Source organism: Geospiza fortis, unplaced genomic scaffold, assembly GCF_000277835.1.
Source record: "Geospiza fortis unplaced genomic scaffold, GeoFor_1.0 scaffold111, whole genome shotgun sequence".
NCBI lineage: Eukaryota > Metazoa > Chordata > Aves > Passeriformes > Thraupidae > Geospiza > Geospiza fortis.
The window spans coordinates 7848193-7860605 of NW_005054321.1; positions in this window are offsets into that span (position 1 = coordinate 7848193).

Sequence of the window (12413 nt, forward strand, 5' to 3'; positions counted from 1 at the left end):
AGCAGTATCAATCGGAAATACAAACCCAGAAATAAAGTGATTTCAGTGAGTTATTTTCCAGTTTTTTGAAGTTGGATTTAGGGAGTTTTGTGCCCATTTCCTTTGCCATGTCCCCAGCTCTGTGTTACTGATTGGTTCTGCTCTGTGGGGCGTGTGGCTTGCACTCAGGTATTGAGCCCTGCATTTAGGGCTCTGCTGTGAATCATGGGCAGTCAGGGCCACAGCCAGGCTGCAAAGAGGAGGGAGCCACAGCTGTGTGAACACATGAGCAGCAGGGAATGAGAGACAAAAATAGGGGAAACATGTTTCATATCAAACCCAGCCATCTGGGCCCACTGCCTGTCCAGTGGGAGTGGGCTGTAAGTGGGACAGTACATGGTCCCTTGGCTCCCTTACTAATTACAGGGGAATTCAAGTCCCTTTGGGAATTCCCAGTTTAGACTCACAGCCTCAGCTCAACCCACAGTACTGTGAAAAGCCAGCTTTGGACTTCCTAGTCCAAAGGGCTTGACCCCTGAGTCAGGCCCTTTGGCTACACATAGGCTAGTGAGATAAACAGGGCCAGGGCACTGGCTGGAGACCCTCTCCATAATCATTAATGCCTCAAAGGTTTTGACCATCCCAACCACTGTTGCCACAAATTCTGTGGCACAGCTGGGAGGACAGCAGGGCCAGCAGGTAGCAAAGATAAAGCTGTTCTGGTTTGAGGGTGCAGAGTTCAGTGGTGAGAGATGTATTACTTCACTTGCCCTTAAGAAGATGCAAAGTGTTCTGGCTTGTTTTGTTTACCAGTACAAGGTTTTCCTTTCGGTTTTTCCTTTTTCCCAAACATGATTGTGTACATCTAGGCTACATGACAACACTGTTCCTGACTGATATGGTGGGGTCTGCCTTGTGCATCCCTGCACATTAGCAGGAGCATCCCTGAGCAAGGAGACACCCAGAGCAATGCTGATCCCTTCGACCATGCCACCCTCCCACATGCTGTGCTCATCATCTACCTGCAGAGTCAGAGCCCTGGCACAGCTCCTGCTCATAATGAAGTCCATCAGTCAGGCAGACAGTCTGCCTGGTAACACAGACCTGGCTGGGAAACAGGCTTTCTGCTCTGGCATGGCAGGCAATAGGGATGAATTAGCTGGTTGGGTTTTGCTTCCAGTAATGGAGCTTGGGATCATCACTAGCAGATGGAAACTGACTTGAAATGCATCTTTGCATTTCTCTTGAATGCCAGATGAATATTTATCCATAACTGTAGCTTGTTCTGTTTTGGGATTTTTCTCCCACAGAACACGAACAAGAATCTCTGCAGACATTTTGGCACAAAGCCTCCATACATCTTGCCCTGGGCCAAGGGATGAGCAGGGACATGAATGTGCTCACACAGGTCAGTTCACTGCATGCATGAGAGAGTCCTTGCTGCACACTGTGGGCAGAGAGCCTCTTTTCTTAGAACTAGTCATAACTAAAGGAATTAGCCATCCTTTATTCCTGTAAAACTTCAGGAGGTAGGCCCTTAAATACCCCTCTTGAATACCTTTGAAAATCCCAGCCATGGTTCTCAAGAACCCCACTTTGAGCACCACTTGTAGCAGCCTGAGTGGCAGTGAAGGATCAGATCTCTCAGGACTGGGAAATGCTACAGATGTCATCAAAAGCCAAATAATAGCAGTAGCTGTGCTAAAATCCATATGGACATGTGATGCAGAGACACGCTGGGTGCTCTACATGGAGGGCAGCCCTGCCTTGGAATCTCTGAAAGGCTGCAGAAAGTAATGGGGGAGGGAAGCAGAACCCCAGTCATCTTTCTCTGGGTGGATGTGGTCGTGTGAGAGCACTGAGAGCTCAGGAACTGTCTCATCCCCTTTTTCCTTGTCCTCTGCCCTGCCCAGGTGGAGACCTCCCTCTCTGCCAAGGTCTGCTGTGTGTCAGTGCAGAGAAGTAAACACAGCCTGAGCAGGCTGTTGTGGTTTCTGATTTGCTTGCCTATATATTCAGAAACTATCAATATGTTCTGAGCAAATCAACATGGCTTTAATGATTGGGAAAGAAAAGAAACAAACTCTGGTCATTAAGTGCTAATCACACAGTTACTATATTACATAGTCAGACCTGGCAATGAAATACCCATCTCACTGCCTGCAAAGAGATCTCTGAATCAATTTTTTGCATTAACATTTCATTCCTTCCCATACTAGACATTTGTTCAGCTTGTTTATACTCACTCCACATGGCCACAAGCTGTGTAGTTAGTAATGAATGAGGGGAGACATTTATCTTTGGAAACTTAGGCCAAGCCAAAAAGTTGATGGCTTGTTTTTGTAGAAGAATAACACATGTGAGATTTACTCCGATAAATCCCACCAGTGGAAATGGGATTGCCTATGTTAATTGCCCACATAATAAATTCCGGTAACGGCAGTGAGGGTTTTACAGCCTGCAGAGAGTTTTTAGCATTCCATTACTGATGATGCCAGCAATGCAGGGAGGTTCAGTGCCATGGTGTCCTAAACACAGGCAGGTCTGAGAGCTGGGTTCAGCCTCCTGGACATCAGCTCCTAAGTGCACCTTCTGCCTGAGTCTCTGAGCTCAGGTGGTGGGGTTGTATCTGGACTGCCACATCCCTCCCCCAGCCCCTCAGTCCCTCCTGGTGTTAGGGTCCCTTCACAAACATACCAAAATGACAAGTTTTTTAGCAGTTCCCTCCTCCTCCCAAACCGCAGCCATGTTTAAACCCACCACTGAGGCAGCCAAGAGAGGCTGCTTCCAGGGGTGGCAAAGAGCACTCTGCTGTGGTTGCTGAAGCATGCTAACCTTCACCACGTTTTTCCCCCCTTTGTTTTGCTCTATTTGGTCAATCCAGAACAGCCAGTGCCCTTGGAAGGTGATGGCATGCACAAGCAGATGTGTGGCATGTGTGTGCCCTGCCCATTGCAGCCTCCCTGCCTAGGAGAATAGAAAGATTTTGGCAATTTAGTGTGTACAGAGGCTGTGCCTCTGCTGCCTCCCACTTCCCTTTCTCCTGCATTTACAGGAGCAACTCCCAGAACTCTTTTTCCCTTCTTATCCAGTTCAGTTTCCTTGTTTACTTCTCTAGTCCCATCCCATGCAAAAGGCACATGAACGAAGCAAAAAGAGCTCAGTACATGTCATAGTCTGAAACTTCGAAAATGGATTATGCAATTTTCCCTGCCTAAGCTGCTTAAAACTTACGAGAACAAAACATTCCAGTAAGTTTTTTGGAATAAAACCCTATGATTGAGAGAGAGCAGAACAAGCCATTTGCATGCACAGTCCCAGTGCTATCTCCAGGCTGGGTATTTTGCTGGAGTATGGTGGAACTGAGCTCTCCAGAGCTGGTGTGTGTAGAGCCACACATTTCTCCTCTTCTTACAGCTTAGAGCAGCTAATTTAAAATTTAATTTCCTGAAAGCCACCATTCTCACAAACACAATCAGGTGCCCATTCTACGATAAATCTATTTTATATCTCCAGCCTGAGTAAAATGAATCTACTGTTCTAAAATCTACAAGGGTAAGTGGATCTGATACTCACGTGGACATGATCCTTTTCTGCTGGGAAGCTCTTACACATAGAAACATTAACAGGATTTACAAAATCCATCTGTTTGCAACACCAGCATCTCGGAGTGCAGTCAATGCATTCAGACTGTAAGTCACAGCAGGTGCACAAACTGTGGCTGACTCATGCAGCATACAGAGAGCCCAGTGCTGCTCCCCGTTTCCTCTCTCTGACAAAGAGCACATTTTTACTCACAGAACCATTGAGAAAAGCTGATTCGAATTTGCCAAGTCAGAAAATTCAGAGCTCAAATTATTGGAATCGGTGGATGCAATAGGGAGATTTGGAAAGTTGAAGTACAGCAACAAGATGCAAAGCATTTCCACTGGCATTCCCAGAGCCCCCTGCAGCTGAGGAGCTCTAAGCTGCTTATGGATATTAATGAATTAAAGCTACAGCATTCCTGAGTGCTGGGTAATTTTATTATCCCTTCTACTGAGAGGAAAACTGAAACACAGAGAGAGAAAGTGGCTGGGCTGTGGTTTGTCTGCTCAGCTACTGGAGGAGGCTTTGGGATTTCAGTGCAAACCACATGGGGGTGGCATTAGAAGAAAAGCTGTTGTCTCTTCCTGTGAGCAGGACTGGTGTCTAGTGAGCAGTTCTTCTCATATGGACATAAATGCAGCCTATTCTGCTTTGCAAATTTACCAGAGATCTTCTCTCTCCTGTCTTGCTGGGATTTCCAAAAGTTCACAGTGGGAGAGGAGGTGGGGCCAGTTCACTCAGTATGGGATCCTCAGAGAGGGAGTGAGGAGGGAGGACAAGACATAAGCTGGCATTTACTTGGGCTTAATTCTGGTATGGGATAAAAAGGACCCTTTCCACATATTGAGTATTCTGGAACTGACCAGGGAATTGATCTTTGCAAATACAAGCATGAATAGCTTGGGGCTGCCAAGGCAGTTTTGTTTTGCTGTTCTTTCTGAGCAGTCTTTTCTTTCCACTGCTGTTTCTGTCATCCAGGTTGTTTTCATGTCAGATTTTGAACAGGTGGCCCACCCATGCCAGCCTCCATAAAGGGGAGCAAACCCCATTGCTTCACAAAATTAAATTATGGAAAAGCTAATTCATTATATTAGGAAATTATTAAAACAGACCAGATCTGACCAGCTGGGAAGCATGTTACAATTTCCCCAATTCTTTGGTGTCTTTGATTTAAATGGAAATCTGGTGATTGGCTTCATTCAGGGAAACCCCAAACCTGGATGTGGGTGTCAGTGGTCTCACAGACTAGTTATACTGCAGCATGTGGGGATGGAAATAGTCCCCTTCTTTTTGACATCTGCACCTGGGCTCATCAGCTGGCCTCCCTGCATTACCACTGGGGAGATATCAGACCTCCAAGTTCCTCTAGATGTGCTGCCTGCTCCAAGGTGGGCAGATTATTGCCTCCAAGTGCTGGTTCCTCTCATTTCATTTCTAGAAGAGATTCAGTGATGGTCCGGGATGCACTTCTCAGTATTTTATTTACCTTCACATAATTTTATTTACCTTCACATGTTCAGATGACTCCCACCCTCTCTTTTCAGATAAATGCCTGGCTAAACCAAGGGCACAGTTTTAATGTACTGCTGGCAGTAGCACTGGGTGATGTGGCTCCCTGTGACTGCTGCTCACACAAAGGCTGCAGGGAGGCAGCTGGGGCTTGGCAGAACTGTTCAGCTGAGTTTGACTTAGTGACTAGCAGGATCTAAACAGCAAGGACACAAAGCTCGGAAATTCATTTACCTTCTCTCTCAAATGCGTTTTGCAGGTCACTAAGATGTTTGCAGTGTTAATGTGGCCTGACAGATCCCACACTAATAGCAGTTTCCTGGATGCTGTCCTGGATTTGTTGTCCTCTTGCAAACACTAACTCACACCACATCATGCTGCTGTCTGTATTTCCAAGGCGTCTTCATGATAATCCCAGTGATGCTATTGTAGATTTGCAGGAGCTGTCTGTAGCAGGTTTTTTTTTATTACTTCAGTGCTTGCTTGTTTTTCTGCTGTTTTCTTCTGGCTGTACTTCCTTTTTTTTTTTTTTCTTTTCTTTTTTTTTTTCTCCTTATTCTGGGAAAGAGATCTGTGAAGGTGAGTCATGTGTCACACACATGGGGAAGGATCTTACTTCTGTTTTCCTGTCAGGAGGGTTGAGTCAAGAAGGACCTTTTGTCTGGAAATGTTTCATCACAAGCAGAGCTGTGTCAGTGAGTTGTGAATGGAGAGGCTGCTGAAGCAAGAGCAGCTCCTTCAGTTGCCACCTGAAATGGGCTGGAAAAGGCAGACTGCATGGGTAGTAGCAGGGGCAAAATATGAGGGGTCTTTGGCACAACTGGCAGCCAGTTTGCTTCTCCATCTGTTGGAGTCTCAGTACAGCAGTTGGGGTCCTCTAGCTCACATTCTCTTAAGAACTGGTGCTGTGGTCCTGTTTAACACCCATGCCATGATGAGACACACTGCTCGTGCATGGTCTGGTGCAGTGGCTGGGCTGCTGCACTCTGATATCACAGTGGAGAAAAGCAGAAGAGGGTGTTTGTGTGAAACCAGTGTGTTCTCTTTCTGGCCATGCCATGGTGTGCAGCTTAATGGAAACACCACTGGCACCTTTCCTGCTCTCAGTGTGACCCAGCTTCCCCTTCAAGGTGACACACACAGGGGTGGTTTCTGAGTGGGCTGAAGATGGCAGGGATGGATTCTCAGTGCTGCCCTGGGTCCATGCAGGATGGGCCCAGTTCCCAAATGGTCTCATGATGGTCTCTCATCAGGGGAGAGGGAAGTGCCCTTGGCAGGGGAAACAGCCCTGCCTGGTCTGTGCCCTGGGAGACATACCTGGGTTCAGGCTGAAGAAGTTGAGTTTCATCTCACTGTGGGCCCTGTGGTGCTTTACATGCTGAATGTACTTTTCTGATTAAATAGGTGAAATATGAAACCCAAACAAAGAATTAGTGAAAGCCTCTTTCATTTTCTATTGCTCTTTAGTAGATGCAAATTATTTCTTTTGGGAGGGCAGCTTGCCTCAGTTCTCAGCAGCTGATTTTCCAGGGACAGGGAGGGGAGAGAAGCAAATTAAAGGTCTGTAGACCTTTTTCCCAGCTGATAGCACTGTCTGCCTTTGCATCCACATGAAAACAGCTCTGCCTCAGTGTCCCCTCCTCACCAGAGTGCTTGGAAGTACCACAGACTCCTATGATGCTAAACAACATCTGAGGCCTTGCCCATGTCTCAGAGAAACTTGACCCAGTTTCTCCATCAAAACACCTGCATTACCAACTTCCCTAAGCCGCACATCACAATAAGCATTTTTCTTTTTTCCTCCACTGAATTATTATCATTTTTTTAATGTGGCTGCAAAACAGATTCTTATTTGATTTATTCCGAGTTGACCTAAATATTTTGCTTTTCTCTTCTGTTGGGTGCAGTATTTTTACTGCAGGCTCATGGCAACATTGCAGAGATCTGGGGGAGACAGGTTTCTGGATGTGTGAATGCAATGAGAAGTGATTGGATACTGTGGAATATGATAATAATAACTGTTGTGAGACTTCTGTGAAGTTGGACCACACAGAAAGAATTAACAGAATTGATATTTATATGTTGTGATTAAGGTGTCCAGTATAATTTAAAGATTGATTACAGTGAGATTAGAGGTGGGGGGAAATAATGTTTTCTGAATACAGGGCACATATATGAACCTGAATAGAGGTTCATATATGTAACATGATATTTTTTAAAATGCTTAGTTTAGGAATTTGGTTTCTTTAGAAATGTCATGTTTTGATACTGAAGCCCAGCTTCACATTTTCTGATGATGTCCCAGGCCTGGGAAGTGCAGAGCAAAGCAGACAGCTGGGGCTATTTTTATAGAGTACTTTGCCCCCCTATTGTCCTGGACTTTATTTCAAGCAAAGAAATTTGGTAGTGGCCTGCAAAGGGAGAGCAGAAGAGGCAGCCTGCACCTCTGCTTGCTGGGAGGGCAGGGACTTATATTTCAGTGGGACTTCAGAGAGCCCAGCATTGATATGGTTATCCTCAGCTGTGCTGGCCTGAGGGTGATGTGACACAGCTCTAACATTTTCTCTGTGGCTTTTCCCCAGCTGAAGCACAGCCACACTGCTGCCCAGTCACCCTGGGGCTGGGAGCAGAGCTTCAGCGGTATCCTAAACCTGATCCCTCTTATAAACACTCCTGCTGGAAAGATCTTGTCTTTTGGGGTTAAATAGGAAGTGTTTTTATTATCCCAACGCCATTTCACTTTGCCAATAGAGGTGCCAGTCTAAGAGCACCTGACCAGCAAAGCAGCCCTGGGGCAGAGGTAACCCAAGCCCTGCTTCTCTTACAGCAAGATGCATTGCAGTAGGCTGCTGAGGACACTGACAGATGTTGAATGAACAGAGTATTGCTCAACCTTGGTGAATTTTTCCTCATGTTCAGCATGGTTTATTTTGGACATTACTGCTGCCAGGAAGAGCTGCAGTGGGGCTGGAAGGTTTCTAGGCAGATGCAGGGCATCCTCCACCAGCATTTTGCTTATCTGCTGCAGCACCTGGTGTCAGACATGGCTTCTGAGGGCTATGTTTCTGCAGTTTGGTTATACAGAACCACAGCAGCAGTTATTTGGTGAAAGTTAATTTTCAGATGAAAATTATGGCTGGGACAATGAGTGATGGATTGTTTTTCCCTCTGTGTGTGTGACAAGTCTCCCCAAGGATGGTTGGCCACACTTCACAGCACAGCAGAGAGATCTTCCCTCTCACTCACAAAGCCATCCAGTTTTCCAAGTCCTTCTTGTGTTGTCCCAAGCTCAAATCCTTTCCATTTGTCTTTTAGGCAGGAAGACTTGCCAGTTCCCCACATGCATGTGCTCACAGAACACAGAGGAAACACTATTTAATACTCACATGCATTATATTTAACATCTGCCCAACTTCAGCAAAACAGGAGTCAGACCAAAATGTAGCTCATTGTTTTTAATCAAAGGAATTGCCAATTGTGGTGTATGATTTTCCAAATGAACTAAAGCAGTGTCCACAGCTGAATTTGATATGGTCTTGTGCAATACCATCACTTGTTTTTGCATGCCCACGAATGGCAAGGCACAGACTGGTGTAAAACAGAAGACGTGAAGAGTTTTCATCATGAGAACAGAATGAACTGGAAGGAAATGGAGCCCAAGCTATTTTCTATACTGTTTACTACAGCAGTAGCTAGCCCATGGATCAAGAGATGTTTCTCCCAGCAAAGACAAACAAGACTGATGGTCTGTGTCCCTTATGGTGACTGTGGTCACCATACTGACGGCTAATGGGACCAAGTATAGAGACAAGCTGAAGGTGGGAGGTGCAGATGTGGCTCTGGAGAGGATTCCTATCTTGTTCTTGCACTGATAAGGACACCACAAAGTAAGAAATGTACAGAATGTAGTGCACACAAGGGAGGCACAGACTCTCAGAAAAGTGTGTGAAGCTGAGCTAATCAGAGCTTTCCCTCAAACCAAGAGAAGAGCCAGAAAACAGCACTGAGGTGAGAGCAAGTCTCCACCATGAAGTGGAGACTTGGTCTCCACTCCAGTATTGTCATTTAACTCCACACATATTTCAGTATTGTCACTGTCTGTCCCTTGATCTTTAAGAACCACAGCATTTCTAAGATTTTTTGGCTTGAGCTGTAGGAGGCTCCAAAGGCTGCCCTGACTCTGGGTATGATATCTGTAAGTCATCCTGGGGCACAGATTGCATCTCCACAGGTAACTTCTGTCCCAGCACCAAGGGTGGATGTGTGACTCCTTCCATGTGACCGTTCCTGCTCCTGTTTGACATCTCCATCCACTGGCAACATCTGACATTTGGAATTTACTGTGAGAGTAAAAAAAATATTCTTATAGCACATCACCTCTGAGAAGGTAGCTGCAGTTGTTCTCTTTCCTGTCTGATGTTAGGATTTTGCTAAATGAAGAGGAAAGGAAGGACAGTAGGGTCAAGCAGGCTGCTCCTTCTCCTCAAGCACTGTGACCCACACATTGAGCTGCTTTAAAGCAGTTCTGCTCATCACAGAGCAGATGGCTTCTGGAAGAAGGAATATGTTTAGAAGTGTAGATACTACTGTGCTATAAACAAACTTCCCTATTAAACAACTTATTTTAGTGCTGGCTGTGGATAAACATCATCTTATTTTAATCATCAACTGCTTTGGCAGCAGCAGCACCCACTGCTGCCACTCCAGGTCTTGATCTGACATCATAAACCCCCTAAATATTTCCTCTCCTGGGTGGTTTTGGCTAAACAACCTCACAGCTTGAGAATGAATGCACTTAATTCACGTGTAGCAGGGTTTATGGTGTCAATATGATAATCTGGTTATTATAATCTTTTTTTTAAAGATAGTAACCATGAAGGCAGCACCGGCAGGCCTGGCCACAGCAATTTCAAAGGCAGAGGAAGGACATCCTAGTTCAGGCAGGAACTAAGTACTTACAGGTGGCCTCTCTCAGCCAGCAGGGTCCTAACTCCTCTGGCTCTCCACACCTTTTCCATAGGCCTATTTTGAGGATCATCCTTTGCATTTTGCATATGTCTGTGAAAGCCATTCAGTGGATGAAAAAACAGAACTGTCTCATTTAGTGAGGAGAATGTCATTAAACAATGGAATTTTGGAGGGATTTGTTCAATGTTTGGCTCAGGTGATGGACAGGGGGATCCCCAGAGTGGGAGTTTAGACTCTTCCAGAACCAAGTGATTCTTTTCTTCACCCAGGGTTTAAATGCTGCTCTGTTATCTGAGATAACACCACTAGGGAAATGCTGTTGCCACACCAGCACAGTGTCAGTGAAGGAGTGACCTAGACTTGCTCAAAGGCAGAACAAAATTGGTTTATAAAAGACCTGCCTGTTGTCATTGATGCTGAAGTTCATAGAGTTTTATACTTTCATATTTCCTATATCTTCATCATGGTCTGGCAGCCCAAACATCAGGTTTGCTGCACCAGCACTGCCCTGAGATATGCTCGAATTCCAGGATGGATGACCCTTCTCTTCACCTACCTTCAGTTTTATTTACAAGCTGAGAAGTCAGTATAAAAAGATTTTAATTTGTGTTCAGAGCCTGGAGGAAGATTTTGAAATGAGTTGCATACATGGCTTTCTCTGCCGTAACTTATTCATTGTCCAGTCCAGAGCAGCATTTAGCCTTAGGTTGTGTATGTTCCCATTTTATGGCAATAAAAGAGGCAGCAGTGTGAAAAGCTCTTAAGAGCTCTTCAGAGCAAATGTTTCATAATTTTAGGCCATGACAAAATAAAAGTCACTGAAAAAATTCAGAATGCACAACCCATAGCCCAGAACTCAGCAGCTGCCAAACACTAAGAATAAACATCTCCTGAACCAGCAGGAGGCTGCTGGATCTGAATGATGACATAAACCTATTTAGTTTAACTGCAAATACTGCTCAGTAAGGTTGTTCCTACTGTTTTTTTTTCCCCTTCACTACATTCATTGTCATAATAGTTAATCATGTGGTTGTTTGCCTACATTCTTACAAATGTACTACTCTTAAAGTCACAGTACATTTCTGATGCTGGTTTTGGAGGCTGTGATTATTGTTCATCAGTGGGTGGGTCCATGGGAATCTCAGATTTAACAGGACCAAGTGCAAGGTTCTGTATCCCCAGTATCAACACAGTATGGGAGATGATCATATCAAGAGCAGCCCTCTCAAAAAGGTTTAGGTATGCTGGTGGAAGAAATGCTGGACATGGCTTGGCAAAGTGCACTCACAGGCTAGAAAGCCAAACATGTCCTGGGCTGCATCCAAAGCCTTGTGGGCAGCAGGGGAGGGAGGGGATTCAGCTCCTCTGCTCTCATAGGACCCCATCTAAGTCCTGCATCCAGCTCTGGGGTGCTCAGCAAAGGAAGGACTTTGATCTCTTGGAGAGAGCCTAGAGGAGGCCACCAAGGTATTAGAAGGATAGAGCACCTCCCCTGTGAGGAGAGGCTGGGAGAATTTGGATTCTTTGGGTTGGAAAAGAGAAGGCTTCAGAGTGGCATAATTGGGACATTCCAAGGGAAGACAATGGAAGGGAAGGCAGGTTACAGGAAAGATGAAGAGAAACTTTTTATAAGGGCATGTAGTGATAGGATAACTGGTAATGGCTTCAAATGGAAGGAGACAAGCTTTAGATCAGATGTTAGGAAGAAATTCCTTAAAATGAGGGTGTTGAGGTACTGAAACAGGTTGCCCAGAGAAGTTGTGGATGCTCCATCCTTGGAAGTGTTCAAGGCCAGTTTGGACAGGTCTCTGAGCAACCTGGTGGAATGGGAAGTGTCCCTGCCTATGGCAGGGGTTTGGAGCTAAGTGATCTCTAGGGTCCCTTCCAACACAAACTGTTCTGTGATTCTCAGAATTCTAAGAATTTTTCAGAAAGTAAAATTTTGAATCCAGAAGGATATCCTTCTATGTTTTCAGCCCTGGAGTGGATCTGTGTGTCTCACGAGTATGTTATATCTTCTTCAGGTTTAATTCTTGACAAACAATCTATGGAAACTGTGTAGGAGAAATAGATCCATCATGCTTATGTGCTGAACATGCAAGGGGGAAAAGTATGGCAGGAGTATCTAATTTGTCCAGATAAGCACATACATGTTGCTATAAGAAGTCACACTAATGCTGATACTTCAGGCATCTTTACAGCAAGTGCATAAATATATAATTTCTTCTAAAGAATGTAAGAAATCAGAACCCAAAAAAATTTCTAAGGAAAATGTATATAGAATGAAATTCAGTTCTGCAAACAAACACAAACCAAGCTCCAGTACTTGAACAAATGTATTTCTTGAGAGGTAATGTAACTATAGCTAA